Source organism: Manacus candei, unplaced genomic scaffold (genome assembly GCF_025592945.1).
Source record: "Manacus candei isolate 608988 ecotype Guabito, Panama unplaced genomic scaffold, ASM2559294v1 h1tg000014l, whole genome shotgun sequence".
Taxonomy (NCBI): domain Eukaryota; kingdom Metazoa; phylum Chordata; class Aves; order Passeriformes; family Pipridae; genus Manacus; species Manacus candei.
Genome location: NW_026138062.1, coordinates 70,930,101 through 70,943,646, shown reverse-complemented (window position 1 = coordinate 70,943,646; position 13,546 = coordinate 70,930,101). Strand labels below are relative to the sequence as shown.

The window sequence follows — 13,546 nt, the reverse complement described above, 5'->3', positions numbered from 1 at the left end:
TGGTATGAGGTTCAACAAGGTGAAGTGCTGGTCCTACACTTCAGCCACAACATAAATGATTCTACGAATACATATTGGGTCAGGGGTTTGCAAATTAGAAGCTTGGTAAAGAGATTATCATATTTTAACTTTGTCATGCCAAGATAGTCTGCGACATTGCCTTGTTGAGACACGCAAAATAGTTGAGAGTTGGGAAAGAAACAGCTCCTGTTGACAAGAAAACCACTAGGAAGATCAGGAGATGGCTGCACAAGAAGCAGGGGTCATCCAAAGCCAGTTTGTAAGTCAGTGAGGCTCAGGTAAGAAGCTGCATGAGAAATACAGTTAAAGAAGAGTGTTTCAGTAAAGGTTTTACTGGGCTCGACAGAAATAGCACTTTTTCTTAACTGTGTAATTAGGATCTAGATGAAGTGTGAAGCTCTTCAAAGCAAGGATAGAGAAGATGCTGCACATACATGCAAGGCTTAAATACCTTTTGAGAGACATGCAAATGTTATTGGCTTTATGGGGCAGCAGAAAAATGTAAGAGTAAGGGAGGTCTTGATTGTTTCATTGCCAGACATAAATAACAGCTTGCATAATCCAATATTCACACTAAAATCTTTGGCCACACACCAGAGAAAAACGCATTTCCATCCTTGCCTCTTGGGAGTCCTCTTCTGAAAGACTTGGTTTTTAACAGTTCAGCCCACATCCCTTTCTATTAGTGTAAAAAGGAGAGTCAGCTCATCATACCTGATTATCCTTCTGATTGAACACTCAGATCAGGTGGCTGCAACCTGCCCTCTAACCCCTTCTTTGCCAAATCTTTTTCTTGTATCCTTGTTTGTCACAGTGACAAGAAAGCACTGAATCAATACAAAAAGGACTTAAACATCTTTTAGCTTCAGGAAAAGAAATAACTGAATCAGGATCTGAAGCTGAATCAGGATCTGTTTAGTGGGTTAATCTGTTTTAATCCAAGAAAATCAGATGCAAGCCATGCTCATTAAGAGGAATTTAATTTTGTTTTCTGTTATTTAAACAACCTAGAAATCATCTGACCTTCCTGCCAATAATTTCTCTGTACTATTTATAACCATTTTTGAAGGTGCTGATTGCAGTGCTGAATGTCAATAGGATTCTGTCTACTATTAATGTTATTACTATTGCTGTAGTACTCAAAGCAGCAATTATGGAGCAAGACCTGACTGGGCTACACACAGATCCAGAGTAAGATAGCTGCTGTCACAAGAGCAATATGAGAGACATTAATAGTTAACATGGATCTACATATGGAAAACTGTGGAAGAGCGCTGGTCAGCATGGTAGAGGGGACCTGGATCACCAGTGGCTTCACGGGCAAGAATTTTAAAGAAAATTTGAAACGTGGTAAGATAATAAGCCTGACAAAATTTCAGATATTTATTGGAATCACTGCCAAGAGTGAGAGCCATCATCAGAAAGGTGTGCTATGTTCGATACTCAATATGAATGTGATTGATGTGTCAAGACAAATAAGCTCCGAGTAACAATCCTGGCCATTTCTGAGGTTTTCATAACTTCAGTGGGGTAGGTCTGATGGAGCAAAAGGGGAAGAAAAGTGAGATATAACTGGAAAAGGAAACCTTCAGAGTTCTAAATCACACTTTCAATTACACAGAAATGAAAAGGAGAAAGAGGGAATATGTAAAGGCACATGAATCCAAGGGTGCACAAGCAATTTTTATTAAGATAGGAAAGACCAAAGCATGACTGTACTGCGAAGAGAAAAGCTGGAGCATCTAAGAGAAAGGAGTGGGTAAAGGAGGGAAAACATATAGATACAGACTGAGGACAAAACAGGATGGTATTGAGGCAACTGGAGGTGATTAGAGAAGGAGCATTACTCAGGAACTTGCACCTCCATCGGGGGAGATGATGACACAGAACCTTTATAAAGATTGTAAGGCAATCTGGGATGGGGTGGGAAGGTCAAATGGTCATTCCAAAGGGGAAAGGTACATACAGTTTTTACTGGAATAAATTGCTATCAACATGCCCAGAGAAGTCAAGAGTAAAGGTGTAGAAAGTTTCAAAAGGGGATGCAAGGTGGGAAGAATATGAGTGAGGTTACAGGCATGGAGTTGTTGAGCTGGAAGAGAAAAACTGTTTAGTCAGGAAGATTGTGGAATGGAAATGGAAGAGGAATTCTTTTGCAGTGGGAGGACACAAGCATGGAGAAGCAGATTTCATTTTAACACTGCACTGTTTATACACAAGTGCTGTAAACTGAATGCTGAAAGTGATTCTAAGTTGCAGCTTAGCGGGGCCAGACCATGCAATTAGAGGACACCTCTAAAGAACTAATGTTAAAAGTGAATGGAAAGGAAATAATACATCAACATATAAGGTAAAAAGAACAACTAACAAACCAAATCCACGCACACACCCCCAAAATAAAAAAGCCCAAAACATCCATCCCAAAACAGTAAAAAAGCCTGAGAGTGGATAAGAAATTATCAGCTACTGCTTGTAAAAAGTGATGGGGGAAAAGACCAAAGCAAGAAGGCCTGTGGGTGGCTGATCTCAGTAACCTGAGATTAAATACTTTCTTACCATGTGTCCTCCAGGGTGCATAAATTCCACAATGCAGATCCATTCAATTGACACAGAACAGGCATGTGCAATGATTAAATGATTTGTGTGAGATGACAGAGAAATCAGTGCCAAACGTTGGCCCTAAGACCCCTGAATCCCAGGTCAGACAGTTTGTGAGCCAATAACTGTCTCTTGGCTGGTTTAGAGAGAAGTCTGATATCCCTCTGCTCTCTGCAGAGCCTCCCCTTATAGGTCTACTAATGGAAGGGTATCCTATAAGATGCCACTCAAGATAAACAGCAAATTATATCTCAAAATATTACGGCCTTTCATATTCTTCTTTATGCAGTGTGAACTCTGAAATGGTAGAAACAAAGGCACACCCAGAAATGGCTCACTTTTTTATCCGCTGACGGGTGGGCAGAGAGGAAAGCAAACCACTCCCGTAGAGTTTAGTGCTTCCCATAGCACAGAGAAACAAAAGGTAAAAATTCACTACTCGTGAAGTATCCACCTGTGCTGACAGCTAATTTAGGCCCAATATACATGCTATGTAGAGAAAATAAATTCTCATGACACGTGAAGTCTGGAATCCAGGGCAGCCTGGCAGTGATCTTGAAGTAACGCTCTGTTTGCATACTGATTTCTGTGGTACTGCTCTTTGTTTTAAAAAAAACCCCACACATATTTATGCAGTTTCACGGGAAACTATCATATCCAAACACATGAGGAAATCAAACCAGAATCACTATTTGTTAACAGTTCACTCTATAACCAGGCAGAAATTTCTTCTAGGCTTTTGGGGGTTAGATTCTGGTTTGCAAAATGAAAGTTTGGGATACCCTCTTGATCTCCTTTCACGCTTTGGAGATATAAAATATCCCCCCATCTGATTTTAAAGATTTTCTGTATCCTGTGGAGTCATTTTACATATCATTCCTAATAGTTCACTGAACATTTAGAAACAGCATAATTCACTAGCTTCTAATTTTTTCATTTCAAGGATTTTTGACACTTTTTATCTGCTCCTTAGCTAAGTGCTTCTTTAGCCCTGTTTGTTCAGTATTTTGAGAGTTGCTTTTAATAGATCTTCTCTTGCAGGCACTTCATCTGCAGAACTCCTCCTCAAGAAATCCACAGCACAATAAACAAATAAAAGAACTTCACCTCACTTTATCTCTTCAGTGGTTTTGCTTGACTTTTAGTTCACCTCTTGAACCTCTTCAGCACTCACCACTGTCAAACTGACTGTGCTCTCTGCTTATCTGAGATTACTTTCTCTCCACTGAAATGCAGTTCATTACTTTCTTCAATGGAATTCTAAATCTGTTCTCTAATAGATTTCTAATCCTTAGCAAACCCACGCATTACGAAGCAACCCCTGTGCCTGCCATATGGTTAACCTGATTTTCAGTGACCCTGCCACAATAATTTTCATTAGAAGCATGTGATTAGGAAAATACCACACCAACGAGAATGTGATTCCCATTTCCGGCTTTCCCTTATTATTCTGGAGAGATTCTGCTTATCACACACCCTTCAGTCACTACAGAGAACTGCAATTGCTTCCTCTCAGAAATCTCCTGTTCTTGCTTTTAAGTCTACTCAAGACTGTCATAAGCTTTTGCTTCTCAAGCTCAGCGTGAGGGGTGCACTGTTCCCCAGACACTGTACTTCACTTGCTTGTAGAAGAATCAATAGATCAATAGATTTCTGATCTATTACAGTAAAGTTGGCACTCTTAACACGAAGCATGCTTCCATACTAGCAGACCATTAAAATAAGAATGCTGAGTGTTATTTTTATCCTGTTTCTGACCATGCAAAACATTCTGACCACTTGTGATCATTAATAATCTTGTGCAGCTTTCCACAGCAAGAGAGGACTTCATTGAAATGTCCTTGGAGAATTCCTGCTTATGTAACTCTATATCACTAACTATATCCTTACTTCACTAACTGCAGATTTCTAGCTCACGACCTGTTCCAAGCCATTTTGAGATCATATTGAATATTTTTCAGTAGCAGCAACCATAAACCTCCAAAGTACAGGAATTTTAGTGTTGGAAGGAGAATAAAAATATATACATATCAGAAGATAGTGATTTTTAAGTATCTGTTGCAATACAAACACAGTAGTGAATCTGAAAAAAATTGTCAGTTTAGTATTCAGTTTAGTATTCAGAGAAAACCAAGCATCTAAAAATACAAAGGGTGTTTAGAATGACCACACTTACCAAGGAGTTTGAGATTTTGGGGACAAAGATGTTATATAAATGTTGAAGTTTTCACGTTTTGTGTTAGGTTTGCTTTGTTGCTATATTATAGTATGTAGGATTGTTCATTTGGGGTTTTTTTTAAGTAATTAGTTTAATATTAATTTTAGCGACACCTCCCAGTGCTAGGCTGCATCAGGCACCTTGGAATGAGGCCTGCTGAAGACAGACATTACAGAAAGCAATTATCAACTACTCAGGTCGGTGAATGTATTGTTTTTTTCACAACTAAACATCCAGAGCCTGTTGTTTTCAATTAATATCCTGTTACCATGACAGAACAACTCCCCCTGATGTTATATATACACTGGAGTCAGGACCAGCAGCCCCAGAGTAACGATGGCAAGAATCAGTCGTGGGGACTGTACAGGCAGCTGAGGTGTGACACAGCTCCAAAGCAATGATATGAGCATGTGATGATGCAGTGCTTGAATAAACTTCTCTCTCAGCATTTTTTTGCATCATCAGCTATTTATTTCAATATTCTGTATGTCATCAGTACTCTGGCAGCCCATTTTTTTTTTCTTTTTAATACTCCTTCTGTATAAACAGCATGCATAAAAGTTCAGTTTTGGAACAGTTCATTAATCTTCACTTGTTAAATGCTGGTTTGTCAAAATGTACTTGGTAACTGCATCATTTGTGTTACGACATCACCCCAATTTGTGACAGTAAATGCTGTAAGAATTCATATCCAGGTGATATAAATCTTGCATTTATATGTTTGACTGATAATTACACGGTGAAAAAGTATCTGGGTCATCACTTTCCAGAGGCACCAGTGTCTGTGTTTCTATTCCTGGTCAACATTCGAAGGCGTTCCAGTGCCTGCTCGCCTGGTGTTTTCCCTGCTGACACAACCAGTTAGACAGATAGAACTGTAAATGTTATAATGAGACACAGCAATTTCCATGTGGGAGAAGGGCTGATGAGAACACACTGCAAATTTTAGACAGTTTTAAAGTACCCTCTTTTGGCTCTAAGAAGCCTCCAGTGCTTTTATTATAATCTCTTGGTTTAGCTGTTTCTGTTGAAAGGGCAGGCTCTGACCTCCTATGAGCAGAGGCTTCAGTGCCGTGAACAGCTGCATCCAGGCTTTTAGAGAGGCTCCCAGTTTGGGAGCATGTACCAAATCCATGTCAGCTGCTTGATTTACCTGGAACTTCAGCGGGTGTAAACCAGCCCCAGACCATTTAAAGTGGCTCAAATTCAAATATTAAAGTGAGATTGAAAACTAGCAATGACACATTTTTTTCCTGCACCTTTGAATTGACTATTGATCTCACTGACTGTAGTGAAGGAGGTTCTGGCATTAAAAGCTGGTTATGGAGAACCACTTCCTTAGGGAGACGAAAACATTTCTCTGTCCCTCCTTGTGTCATTAACACTTCACTGAACTCAGCTGGGACAAGGGCTTCCAGAGCCCTTGTCTCTTGGAAAAAATTTTGCCTTTCAGAACCTGACATTTCCCAGCTGGAATTGTATCTGTTTCAATGAAAATCAAAAAGCAAGTGTAGCTCATGGCTATTAAATGGCAATTTTTTTGATGTGCATCCATCATTCATGCTGGTGATCTAATCCCTGTAAAGTCAATGGGAGAGAAGAAAAGAAGGCAATTCACAGACCCTAAAAGACCAACACATCCATTAAGAAGTCTTCCACTATGCTCTTTGCAGATGAGTTAAAATGTGAATTATTTGCAGGAAGAACTGGACAAACAATTTAAAACAAGAAAAAGCTGAGAAAAAGTGAATTCTTCCACAGTCAATTCACGAAGTAACAAACAGAAAAATAAACATCCACCATTTACATAATTCATGAATAGTTACCATTTCAGTTCTCTTTTCTGTCCATACACTGCCAGTGAGGGACATGCCATAACCACAACCTTGTGTGTTTCTCTCTTGTTTAATATTTTTACCTCCTATGTTCTTCAGAAACATTGTCAGATTTGCAAACAGTGAAAGGAGGTATCTCTTACTGACTTCATCTGAGTTATGTGATTTACACCAGCAAGGACCTGAAGCTCTACTTCTCTCCTTTTTTTCTTCCTGTACTTGCATAAAGAATTTGTTAACTCACATGCACAATCCCACTGAATCCTTCACCAGGGTAAGTAAAAGTTACCTGAATAGGCACTCTGAATCAGACTGTTGATGTGACTTTAGTTGCAGACTATTTCTTCACAAAGTGTTTGGAAAAGGAGACACATATGCACAAACATATTCTAAATAGCCATAACCAGCTGGGTTTCCTTCCTTTTTTCTCCTTTTGCTTTATATCCAGCTCTCCTGACCAATGGAAGCAGCGCTCGTGGAAGCATTTGGGTACACCTGGAACACAGGACAAAAGGGATCCTTTGAGCATTACCTATTTAATTTGAGACCTTGACCTCTGTGGATATCTGTGTATACCCAAACTGTGGCACACTCTGGAAGCCACAACTGACCTCATCATCCTCCTGTATCTCTGAACAGTTTATAAATACGTGTAAGTCACTCATAGCATCAGTGCTCCTTGGAGGACTTGACTTCACTTCCCAAGGAGCGCGGGACACACAACATTCATAAAACGTAGACACACAGTACCCCTTCTTGTCATGCCTAATGACACCATATCTGCCAACATGTGTCATTCAGCACTGGTTGCCACATGACCACTGAGAAGCACACAGTAGCCTGAGTTCAAACCTGTAGAATGCTGACAGCTGCACTCAGCTGAGCTCGAGATATGTTTCACCTGCGACATTTGGTTCTCTTCCTCCCCACTGAGATGCATAAAACCTCCTAACAAACATCACTGCAAGCAACAGGACTTTTATTCAACTCTCCTGCTGGAATTATCCACCTCTTGGAGCCTCTGAAAACAGCCTGTCCTATGAATCTGCAGGCACAAGGACGCCACAGATACTAGAGGACTACAGATTCATGTTCATAAGTGGTCAGGCCAGAAAGAGCCATTACACTAAGAAGGCAAACCCCCTACTTAGGTGAGATAGCCATCCACTGTTACTAAGCTATCAATGTAATGAGCCCCTGCATTTGGCAGGAAAACACTAAATCACCCTCCATTTCACCCCCATCTCTCCAGCATTACCTCTGGTGATATTGCTCAGGGAAGAGGATCACTGGATTAACAGGTTATAAAACCAGGAGCTGCTTGGAGAAACCAAAATACAAAGCTGAGCTCCAGACCCTGAGTTGCAGGTGAAGACTCCTCATTGAGTTAGGGCAGTTTTAAGATCTCTTGAAGCTATGCTGCTTTTTTTTACAATAGTGTATCTCAGAGCTATTTTAAATTGGAGTCTGCCAAAACCTCCAAGGGGCCATTATGACAGTTAGAGATTACCAATGAATAAAGATTTCTGGTATGACCCCTTCGCAATACTTGCTGCAGGGCTGTAGGAGTAAAATTAAGGACACTATCTCCTTAAAGCTCTCCCACATTTTCTGACTTTTCAGACGATATTTCTCTTCTCCAAGTCCCTTTATCGTTTTATCTCATTTCCCCTGGGTCCTTCCATTGGCCTCACCCCTGGTTTGTTCTACAATTTGCATCCTTGCCTTCTCGTCCTGCCCTCAGCAGCTCCAGTTCTCACTGAAAGCCCTGTCCAGTACTAGCTTTTAGCTTTGCCTGGTATGCTTTAGGCCACTGTCAGCTTTCCTCACACTCAAGACTCATCTTTCTTCCTCCTTCCCATGTCTTGCCCCCTCCCTCAGTAAGTACCACGAGCTGCTATGAGTCTTCACATGTATTTTCTTCCCTCATGAGCTTCTTCAACATATAAACTGCAGTTTCTTTTACTTTATCCCTAAGTATGTGCAATAACCTGTATTTCCTCTTTCCAGACTGCTTGCACCATCAGATGCTCGCTTCACCCATCTAAGAGCTATTTTTCCTCCAAACCATTCTTTGTCTCTTTTCTTCTGTAGCAATCTTCAAAATTATCAGTCCTCTTGAAACACTCCTTATGGGCCCGCTGTCCCCTGCAATTACAGTTTTCTTTAATGAATAGATTAGTGTTGGTATAATCTGTAAAAACCTTTAATTTACCTGTACCGTTCCTGTTTCAGTTGTCTCAGTTCTATTCTAAAGCACAGTTTCTAATGAAAAGTGATATTCTGAAGCATACACTGTATTCACATTTTTCTTCAAGTGTAGTATCCCAGCTGTAGAGCCAAACATGTTTTCCTGTTTCCTTTGACATCAGAGAAGCTTTCACTTGCATTCCCTGCTCTATAATCTTAAAGTACTTTCTCACTGGGGTTTTTTTAACTGCTAGTTTGGATAAAGCTGGCCTAGCAGAAAGTTGTCCCAACAGACACCAAATGAGACACAAATCTCACCAGCAAAAATAAGAAAATAAAGCAGAAAAATCCCTGCTTAGTTAGAAACACTTAAAAAAACCCAACAACCCACTAAATGACAAAAATATCCAAGGAACTCTGCTTCCCCATGCATATTAGCTCCTCCTGAAGCCCTCTCCCACTTGCAGTTGTGAAATACCTTAGAGTAGTTTTCCAAAGGTGAACATAATACTGCAGTAATAATTTCTTTCCTTCCTTCAGTGGATTTATTTTGTCAGTGATTGTTCTCTGCCTCAGCAAAACAGCTTCATCTCTCTTCTCTAGCTCATGTGGGGCTGAATCCTACAGTAGCAGTCCCAGTGAAATCAGTGGGAGTGCTGACTATGTAAGAACCAGATGTGTCCCATTGAATAATTATCCAGGGCTGAATGAACTCCCAGAACCTGTGTTAAGAAAAGCATCCTCATCTAAATCTTTTTAGCCAAAGTAGGAGCCCCACTAAAACAACCTTCTCCACTGCCACTCAATAATGCCCTTGCTGACTTCTTCAAATAAATATTTCCACTAAAAGAAAATCCCATACATATCGAGATAAGATTTCAACAAACAGAAATGATCTGGCATTATTTAAAAAAAAAAAATGGAGCACTAAACCTTTCCTAACTGCAAGTCAATTTGATGTTTAAACAGAGGTCAGCTGGGCTTTTTCCTGCTGTAGAAACACATGCAAAAAATCCCAGTAGAAATTTGCTTTCTGAAGTTTTAATAAAAGTATGTCAGAAACATAGGAAGTTGGAGCTCTTATTAATGTTGGGGAGTATTAAGTAACTACAACATTTAGCAATTTATCTATTAGAGTAGTATCTTATTGATGCCTAGTTGCTGCTTTCTTGCTGCCTAGTTTCTAACTCATCTTCCATATTTTTCTTTCCAGCCATTGCACACACATTTTGGGAGAAAAATAGGGGAAAAAATGTTCTCCTGGAGGAATAGGATTTAAAGTTTACAATCAAATTGAGTGCTAAGGGCAGTATTCAAATTTTAAAATATTCTTCATGAACTATGCAAAACCGGAAAGAGTCAGAAAACGTTTCAGAGATACTTTGACAAATGTCTTAGTGATGATGATGAACTCGCTGGGAGATAGGGGTGCCACTAATTTTTTATTTTTCCCCCTGTTCTCATAGGAGACGAAATTCAATAACCCAGCAGAAGAACCCTGTGCCACTGATGGGAGGGGTGTGCCAGTGGCACAGGGAAGAGAAAGAGGGCAAAAAATATAGTGTTCATTAAAAGATTCTGTCTGGGGCTGTTTCCTAAAGGAATCTGTTTGCAAATTAATGTCTTTTGGCTGAATTGCCACCCTGAATCCAACTGGGCCCTGTACTGCAGTGGAAGGAGCAGGAGGTGGTCTTACATCACTAACAACATGCTTCAGTGAAACTCATAGTGGGACAGGTGAATTATAACCAGACCTTGGATTCCAGATGAGACGTTATCGATCCTTCTCTGGCTTACTTGAAAAGAAGGGACTAAAAGTCACACTACACTGACACATAGCTCAGCATGGAAGAATAAGACTTTGATGTTATCCTGAGCAAAATGGCATCCCAGCCAGGGGAAAAGGTTGGGCTCAATGATCCTGGAGGTCTTTCCCAAACTAAATGATTCTGTGTGATTCTGTGTTGAGGGAAGGCTGAGTGGCCAGAGAGAGTGGTCATGACTCAGGTTCATTCTCTGACTTCTTCCTGGGGCAAGCTGGTATAATCCAGCCCTTTATATGCAAGTTACTGGGGGAGAGTACAATAAATATGGAACATCAAAATGTCATTTGCACAGTCACTTTAAACAGATATGTCCTAGCACTCTCTTCCTTCTGTGCAGGAAAGATAATAATCTGTTAAACTTTCTCCTGGAACCATATTTTAGCATTTTAATTAGAGCCCCAACACATGCACTAAACACACCCTCAATAAAGGGCACGCCTTAATAAAGTCAGTACAGCATGCTGCTGTAACCCAGCAAGGTCACTGCCTGAGAGGAATCACCAACGAGGAGACTGGATCGCTGCCAGGACACCCGGCAAAGTTACGGGGACCCGTTTCGGGAGGCCACTGCTGCTCTTGGCCAACGGGGAAGGGCAGGGGAGGCAACGTGCTGACACTTACCCACACCAGTGCTCATCCACGGGAGAGCAAAGTCATCGAAATGTAATTACCGCTTGTTTCTGATGGACGGCAGCTGTTGGGCTGCTGTTCCTGGCCATGGGTGCCCCGGAGGAAGGCTGTGCCTTCCCCCCTCCTTTGAGCACTATCTCCCTCTGCTGTCCTGCCGCAGCCCTGCGCTTGGGATCCGCAAGGTGACCTCTGAAGTGGAACCAAAATAGAAAACTTGGAAAAAAAATACCTCGTAAAATTTTTCCTTGGCACTATTTGGTATCAGAAACATTTTAATGTCAGGAAGCATCAGTCCCAAACACTGGAGGCTTCCTGGTGGAAAGCACATAAATAAAGAACAGCTGGGAAATACATTTTCTCCTTATGGAGCTGCCCAATCGAGTTTCTATTACCAGTAAGAAGTAATAACCAGTAACAGCTTCTTCTCTGAGAGAGAATTAACATGAATTTTTAAGCAGCAGGGATCCTTTAAGAGAGGGGAGTATGAAATGTGTTCTCAGCTTTTGCCTTCTGATGGGAGGAAAACATGGAGCAAATGTCTGACCAGGGCAGGAGCAGTCCTTGCATATCCCTGCATCCATATGCAAGATATCAGGACTCAGAGGGCCAGTTCTGAGGATAGCCTGTGAGGTGTATGGGACTGGATAGCACCTCTGAGAAACCTTAAGGTTTGAACAAAAGCATTGCTCTGTCAGCTTTCATTGGCACGAATGATTAAGTTCTGGACAGTTTGGTGATCTTCATCACTCTATCAGACAGCATGCTCCCAGCCTCTTCAGGTGACTCTGGGCTCTTTTTTGTTTGCAGATCATCAGAACTCCTAATCCACTCTCAGTCCTGAAAGGTAAAGTGATGATGCACTTAGGATTTTGCTTTAATTGATATTTTTCCAGTGTTTTCATGAGAAAATCCCAAAGTCCATTTCTTTCCACAAGCCCACAATGAGTATAATTTTCTTGAAGAAGTAAGGGGAGCTCACACTATGTTTGCAGTGTCAATACCTATTTTTATGTTTGCTGTGAATGAACCCTGACAATGCTGTCCTGTGTGATACAACGCTCATTAAATCATCACAAGCATCAGGCTACAGTCTGGATGCTTTGCTTTTCCAAACACAAGATAACAGTTTTCTGATTGAACTGTTTTGAATCCTTGCAGGCACTGTATTAAGCTCTACTGTGATTTAACAGGGGCCAAAATTTACTCCTGTTTGGTTGTGAGTCTTTCAGCAGAGTCTGTGTATGCACGAGGGCACATTTTGCCTTTTGCTATTTAATGTACACATTACACTTCAAGTCCTTCTCTTAAATGTACTTGGTGTGAGACACAGTGAATGATACTTTATTTACATTAGCAGTGGGTGAGGTGTTGAAATTTTCATTATTCCAGTTTTTAATAGTGTTGAAAAAGGAATGTCATGTCAGCACCATTATTTTTTTTTCTATGACCTCCAAAGTAGAAACACTGGGAGAATCTTGCTCCATACAAATTAGGACAGAGACTGGAGCAGAGGTTCAGCATCATTCTGTAGCTCTATGCAGTACTTCATGCATCCAATTAACTAATGAAATCTGAATAACGGGGGGGGGGGGAGAAATAAAAAATTTTTTTCCATAACATTCCCAATTTGCAACAGAGTAGAGAGTTCAGTCAGCAGCGGCACTGCCCTGCTGGAGTTACAATGTAAAGTAATAAGCCAGGGTGCAGTGTCGGACTGGAGAGAAACCTGACCCACACACATTAATCTGTCTGTGTGGGTCCACGAGAACAAGGAGTTTTCAAAATCCTCTGCCTTGTTATGGATCCCAGTGGCTCCTTGGCAGAAGGCCAAGCCCATACATTAGCCCTCTCAGAACAGCTTCCTCAAGTTTCTAGTGCCCAAATAACCTGATAATGTTACGCTCTTTCTGGCACTAAAAAGTCTTCCCTAAAAATTACATGTCTTTTAATTCAGGTATTAGTTGACTGGTTTAGCATTTCTACTTTTACCTCAGCTTGTACATAATTCCAGAAAACTATAAACCAAGAACAGAAGGGCAACAATTACACTGTGTCCCTGATATACATGGACCAAACATCTACACACTACTGAATTAGTATACTAATGATGTTACTGCTTTAATTAACCATGCTACTGTGCCTGTACTGGACTCTTTCCCAAGAACTGTTCAGGTTACTGCATAAGGCAAGGACACTGATTTTCCTTTAATTCTTTCTTTCCACACACA

At 40.8% G+C, this 13,546-nt stretch overlaps 1 long non-coding RNA gene across 3 annotated transcripts in view; it reads right to left on the bottom strand.

Annotated features, from left to right (window-relative positions):
* LOC127467543 (uncharacterized) overlaps positions 1-11,443 on the bottom strand; it is a 30,102-nt gene extending 18,659 nt beyond the window's left edge. For all 3 annotated transcript variants that reach the window (XR_007903173.1, XR_007903171.1, XR_007903172.1), the window contains exons 1-2: positions 11,310-11,443; positions 6,962-7,167 (exon numbers count right to left, since the gene is read on the bottom strand). This is a non-coding gene — a long non-coding RNA (uncharacterized LOC127467543). The remainder of the gene's footprint in view (positions 1-6,961; positions 7,168-11,309) is intronic.
* Positions 11,444-13,546: the final 2,103 nt, after the last annotated feature.